At 41.6% G+C, this 6,722-nt stretch overlaps 1 long non-coding RNA gene across 2 annotated transcripts; it reads right to left on the bottom strand.

Annotated features, from left to right (window-relative positions):
- Positions 1-804: 804 nt before the first annotated feature.
- LOC135533403 (uncharacterized) lies at positions 805-6,354 on the bottom strand. 2 transcript variants are annotated; one of them, XR_010454490.1, is made up of 3 exons: positions 6,125-6,354; positions 5,639-5,736; positions 805-1,617 (listed from the first exon to the last, which is right to left on the bottom strand). It is a non-coding gene; the product is annotated as an uncharacterized LOC135533403 (long non-coding RNA). The 2 variants fall into 2 exon arrangements; XR_010454491.1 differs by lacking the exon at positions 6,125-6,354 and adding an exon at positions 5,930-6,113.
- Between the last annotated feature and the right edge of the window lie 368 nt (positions 6,355-6,722).

Below are 6,722 nucleotides of genomic sequence, written 5' to 3'. Positions count from 1 at the left end.
AGTGAAGACATAAAAACGACTTTAAATAAGACACGGAATCATGTAGTAACCAAAAAAAAGTGTTAAACAAATCTCAATATATTTTAGATTTTAGATTCTTCAAAGTAGCCACCCTTTAACCAGAGCTTCCAATAGCCTAGAGTTAATAATCTCTTCCCGCAACCTGTTGAGGCTGGCAATTAAAGAGAATGCAAGAGGCTGAATTAAAGAGGTTCCAGTACTGCTGTATTTGAAGCACCACTCCTTTCTGTCTGTTTCTGTTTCACAACGACATTCATTACATGTTCTGTTTAAAGGGTGAACTGGCTCTGGAAGCCAAAACAGCCAAATACTCCATCTAAACGTCAATCAATTCTCAATTGCGGCACGGTTCTAGAAACATAAGTCACTCTACTTTCATATCACGTCAAAATAATTTCAGAAATGTAAAATACACACTTGTTGTACACTGTTTTAACTGGTTTTAACACAGTTGCAGCTGACAACACGTTTTTGGAGTCAGTATTTTATTTACACACAGGTGTTGGGAGACACAGATTGCTAATTAGCATAGGTAGTCCACTCTGTCTTCTGTCTGTTTTCCGCAAACAAGCGATGTACCATGGAACTATGGCCGTGTGTATCAATTGAACCTTTTTTAAAATTATTTCTCGCTCATATGTTTCCAAAACCGTACTGCAAACAATACGTGTTAATGTTTAGACCGAGCATTGCAACACTTAATAAAACTCCCCCATACAGAAGACGCCTTTGTCCAATGACTCGTATGTGTAATGGAATGGAACTGAGAGTCAGAATCAAGGGCTACAATATCCCTTTATTTTCAATCATTTATTTTTCAAGGTCTGAGGCACTTTGATCAAGCCAAGAAGCAAACACTTAGCTTCCTAGTACATATGGAAATTTAAAAAAGTTTATGAAACACTTTTTGGAGGGTTACTGTTAAAATTATTTATATTTAAAAATAGACAATGATGAATGGAGCATTGGCCCCCAGAGCTCATGGGCCCCACGCCTTGCGGAGGCTATAGGGGTGTCCGGTTCGCCAGACCCCTCCCAGACAGTCTAGCAAAATTCTTGCTTGAGAAATTGCTCTTTGCTAAGAAGCTATTTTAGTTTCTTTTTTAGTATTGTAATTGAAAGCAATCACAGTAAGGTACTTAAATGTTAAATAGCAATTATTTGATATTGAGATAAAATGGCTGCATTGGACCTTTAAAGAATGCATCAGTGATTTGTAAACTGAACAAAAATATTAATGCAACATGGAACAATTTCAAAGATTTTACTGAGTTACAGTTCATAGAAGGAAATCAGTCAATTTAAATAAATAAATAAGGCCCTAATCTATGGATTCCACGGCTGGGCATGGGCCCAGCCATGGGCCCACCCACTTAAGAAACAGGTCATCCCACTGGGGAGCCAGGCCCAGCCAATCTGAATTAGTTTTCCCCCACAAAAGGGCTTCATTACAGACAGAAATAATCCTGAGCACCTCCCTCCCCACGCTCATATGATCCCGCAGGTGAAGAAGCTGTGGAGATGTGGAGGTCATGAGATGGCGTGGTTACACGTGGTATGCGGTTGTGAGGCCGGTTGGATGGACTGCCAAATTCTCTGAAAAAACGTTAGAGGCGGCTTATGGTAGAGACGTGAACATTCAATTCTCTGGCAACAGCTCTGTTGGACATTTCTGCAGTAACCATGCCAATTGCACGCACCCTGAAAACGGCACATTTTAGAGTGGCCTTTATTGTCCCCCAGCACAAGGTGCACCCGTGTAATGATCATGCTGTATAATCAGCTTCTTGATATGCCACATCTGTCAGGTGGGTGGATTATCTTGGCAATAATTTTTTGCAACTTTCTGAGAGGTAACACATGGGAATGCCTGTGTCTACCACTTTGTGTAGCCAGTTAGTTATGCTGAAACAGTCATTTCTAAAGGCTTTCCCATGAAACTTTCTAAATTAAATCTTAACTGCAAAGTAGGCTTACCTGGTAGAACAATATGATATCAGGATCATGTGTAACAATCAGGTGGTATTTTGTTTTGCATGCTTGGGGCGGCAGGGTAGCCTAGTGGTTAGATCGTTGGCCTAGTAACCAGAAAGTTGCAAGGTCAAACCCCCAACCTAACAAGGTACAAATCTGTCGCTCTGCCCCTGAACAGGTAGTTAACCCACTATTCCTAGGCTGTCATTGAAAATAAGAATTTGTTTGTAACTTACTTGCCTAGTTAAAATAAAAAAATAGTACAGAAATACTGCTAGCAAAACACCAGTCCCACCAGTTTCGAAATCCAAATCCGGTGTTATTGTGGCAAATAAATGTATTGTCTGGTCATTTTTAAATTGTATCTACCTATCACAGTGGCTGGCGGAACAAAAACTCACGGGCATTTGTTTAGGCTACACCTTGTTCAGTCATGTTACCTCATTAGCAAGCTAGCTAACAGCCTGGTTATTTACCAATATATCTAAACATTTTGGGGCACAGAAATAAAGGAAAATGGATAGATTCTTTAGAAGATACACGGTTCAGAGCAATGAATGAATGACTGATCTCGTGAATGTCTTCACTCACATAATTTATGCTCTTAAGGAGTGAGTGTATAATTTTCAAGGAGTACGTTTACGGTATACTAATGATTAGATATTAAACTGATTATGGCTGAAGGCCAAGTTTGTCATTAGTCATGTAAAACACCCTTCTCTGCTTATTTTAATTGGCGTGAGGTTTTCTGAGCAATCTTTCTAATGATTAGGACATGTAAACACCTTAATCAGATTTACAGCAGTGTATTTGATCATGAGCAGCACAAGCTTCCTTCCATTTGCGCAAGTGAAGTGAATTTGGATAAACTGAAAGTATTGATCTTAGAAATATTTTTCACATATAAACTGTATATGTCTGAACTCAAAATCAAATAGGCTTCACAAAAATAACATGGTCGCTGTGGTAGAACATGTATTTTGATACAGTGTCTTCGCAAGGTATTCAGACCCCTTGACTTTTTCCACATTATATTACATTACAGCCTAATTATAAAATGTATTAAATTGTTTGTCCCCCCTCATCAATCTACACCAAATACCCAATAATGACAAAGCGCCTTTGGCAGTGATTACAGCATTAAGTCTCCTTGGGTATGACGCTACAAGCTCGGCACACCTGTATATGAGGAATTTCTTCTCTGCAGATGCTCTCAAGTTCAGCTATTTTCAGGTCTCTCCAGATATGTTCGTTTGGGTTCAAGTCAAGGCTCTGGCTGGGCCACTCAAGGACATTCAGAGACTTGTCCCGAAGCCACTCCTGCGTTGTCTTGGCTGTGTGCTTAGGATCATTGTCCTGTTGGAAGGTGAACTGTCGCCCCAGTCTGAGGTCCAAAGATGAACTTTGCTCCGTTCATCTTTCCTCGATCCTGACTAGTCTTCCAATCCATGCCACTGAAAAACATCCCCACAGCATGATGCTGCCACTACCATGCTAAACCGTAGAGATGGTGCCAGGTTTCCTCCAGATGTGATGCTTGGCATTCAGGCCACAGAATTTCAACCCTGGCTTCATCAGACCAGAGAATATTGTTTATCTTGGTCTGAGAGTCTTTAGGTGCCCTTTAAGAAACTCCAAATGGGCTGTCATGTGCCTTTTACTGAAGAGTGGCTAAAAACCTGTTTTGCTTTGTCATTATGGAGTATTGTGTGTAGATTGATGACAATTTTTTTTCATCAATTTTAGAGTAAGGCTTTAACGTAACATAATGTGGAAAAAGTCAAGGGTTCTGAATACTTGAACAATTGTTATCAATTCCATAAACTTCATTGAGTCTAGCAGAGACTGCAAAAGAGAGAACAGCTCTCATCAGATAGTGGCTTTATCACATGCAAGGAGATGCAATAATCATATCATCCAAATACAGAAGTAAACTATCACACAGCCAAAACACTAAGAGATAAAGTGTGCTGCACGCATTATGGAGACACAGTTTCTATAACAGTCGCAGAGAGCGTGAGACAGCAAGACCGGCATACTGCTGAGATGCTGCAGAGAGAAAGAGGGGAGGAGAGGATGAAAGATTGTTCTTACCCCTGCGTGTCTGTCTGTTTTTAGGGCTAAGCATGGTTGTCATTGCAGCGCTAGTCCCATGTCTGGATCCCCCCAGTCACACGCACACTGCTCTCTCCTCTCACTCTGCTGCCTCACCCTGTTTCTTATTCCCTGAGGCACCACCCTTTCTCTATCTCTCTTCTTTACTGCCACTCAATCTCCTTCCGGTCAAGCACCCTCCGGGCTCTCTTTCCACTCTCCCTCTCTTTCTCCTTTCCAGTTACACTCTCTCTCCATTCCCTTTTCTCTCTCCCCTGCTCTCTCTGTCTCACTAGCCCAGTGTACTTACAGCCCTGCCCAATAAGAGAGAGAGAGAGAGAGATAAAGAGAGAGAGATAAAGAGAGAGATGTATATGTTTAGAGGGATTTAGAGGTTTTGCGAGGGGTAGACATCTCCTGCACATGCTCAGTTCTAATATTACTCCTGCTGCATGATTCAGACAGACACAGAAGGGTGCACACACACTCAAGCACATGCACAAACACACATAATCACAGTTTGCCATAGTCCACTTCATGTTACTAGCCAGGTATGTAAAACTATTCTACTCTTGTTTTCAGGTAAACCATTCACCATCACCCAGAAAAGACTACAAATGCTGTCCGTATCATTTTAGAACAGCAAATTCTGTGGACACCAAACACTCTAGAGCTGTGTTTCGAATATTCATACTAACTGCACTAACCGTACTATTTGTGATGTAAATTGAGTATGTAGTATGCGTATTGGTTATAGTATGGATAGAGTTAGTATGCCAAGAGTTCTAGGATGTCGTACTAAATTCGCCAAAATACGAAGTATACCAGCTCTGGACACTCTGTGCTTTTAGGGCCGATAATACAATTCTTCAGAAAATGGGCGTGGCTTCACAACATTTTCAGATTTCAAGAAAATGGCAGAAAATATGCAGCCGAAGTCCGACGAGAGCGGATACAATTTCTTTGCTTTAAGTAATTATGACAAATGTTAAGAACATGTTCAGCAATGTAAATAAAGTAATGACTTTTTCAAATCAGTTAGCTTGGCTGACAATTTGTTAGCTACGTTATCCTTGTAGCATATCATTACAGCAGTACGTACTGGTATGTTAGCGAGCTACCTAACGTTAGTTGGCTACTAATACATTGAACTGCCAGTATATTAACTATATGTCATTCTTACCTTAGCTAAGTGGTATAGTTGTTGTGCGTTCTCAATGGTCATTGTTAATTCGCTCTGGCCTTCTACTCCGATTTCAGAGCACTCGTGTCTGAGTGTGCCAGAGAGCAGAATAACTGATGAATTTACAAACGCTCAACATCCGTTGAATATGGCCGGTGTCAGTAAATGTCGACAAATAGGGTAATTAAAAATTGTTGCCAGCAGCAGAGTTACAGTCACCAACTCTCCAAATAGCATGAAAACAGCCTAACCAGCTCTGCTAGGGGGAATAAAATACATATACTCATTAGTATGTAGTATACAGTATGTTAGTATGGGTATTCGAACATAGCTCAGGTCTTGTTAGAACAGTGAGCTGGTCATTACCTGAGTCTCGTCTCTGTCTGTCCATGGGTAGAGTCTTGGAAAGGTTAATCACAGACACTACTCCATCTGTCTACTGCTCGGTACCACTATCTGGAATGCTGACCGGACACACAAACATTCAGAGTCAACACACACACAGTGAGAGAGAGAGAGAGAGAGAGAGAGAGAGAGAGAGAGAGAGAGAGAGAGAGAGAGAGAGAGAGAGAGAGAGAGAGAGAGAGAGAGAGACTGAGAAAAACTACAACAGAAAGTCAACAACTATCTCACACCATGACCCTCACTCCAACTTACAAGATGTATTCAACAGCCTGAATGCTCAGTCGGTCAGTCATATAATTGATAATTGTGAGAGGCATTCAGATGATAATGATAGCGCTAATGCTCTATACCCAGAGTTGACACCAGCACAACAGAGCAGTGATAGTCTGGAGCTATAGAAGGCTATGCTCAGGACTGATGATGCTACTAAATAGAAGAGACTATTACCTGCCACGTCATCTCAGACAGAGTGAGAGAGAGACGCCTTTCAGTCCTCAATAGCTCACTGTGGAGATAGGAGACACACATACACACACACACACACAGACCTACATACACATAGGCATCCACACACACAGAAAGAAACACACAGCTCGGAGACAGTGGTACGAAATGCAGACACAGGTCTTCACATAGTGTGGGGTCAGAATCATGTGCTTCCTCTCTCTCTGTCTCAGGAAGTGGGTAGTCAGCATGGAGAAGTGAATGTGCAGCCCTCTGGCTAAACACATGTTGGTTCCTCTGGGTATTAATAGACAGTCCATACAGACAGTCGTAGCATTTACATTCCCATTTTCGTCTGTGCCAGGGATAGCAAACCCTCATCTTCCTGGGATATTTGCTGGGTGTGCAGGATTTAGTTCCAAGTCCAACCCTGCTCTTACACCTAATTCTAATCAGCTGCTCATCAGGATCTTGATGAGCTGAATCAGGTGTGTTAAAGCAGGACGGGGAAAAAAGTTTGCACATGCCATCGCTCTCCAGGAAGAAGGCTGACCACCCCATGGTTGCAAAACCTGCAAACATAAAAGTTACGTCTGTTCTG

Source organism: Oncorhynchus masou, unplaced genomic scaffold, assembly GCF_036934945.1.
Source record: "Oncorhynchus masou masou isolate Uvic2021 unplaced genomic scaffold, UVic_Omas_1.1 unplaced_scaffold_2360, whole genome shotgun sequence".
In the NCBI taxonomy this organism is placed as follows: domain Eukaryota; kingdom Metazoa; phylum Chordata; class Actinopteri; order Salmoniformes; family Salmonidae; genus Oncorhynchus; species Oncorhynchus masou.
This window is presented reverse-complemented; position numbering and strand designations above follow the sequence as displayed.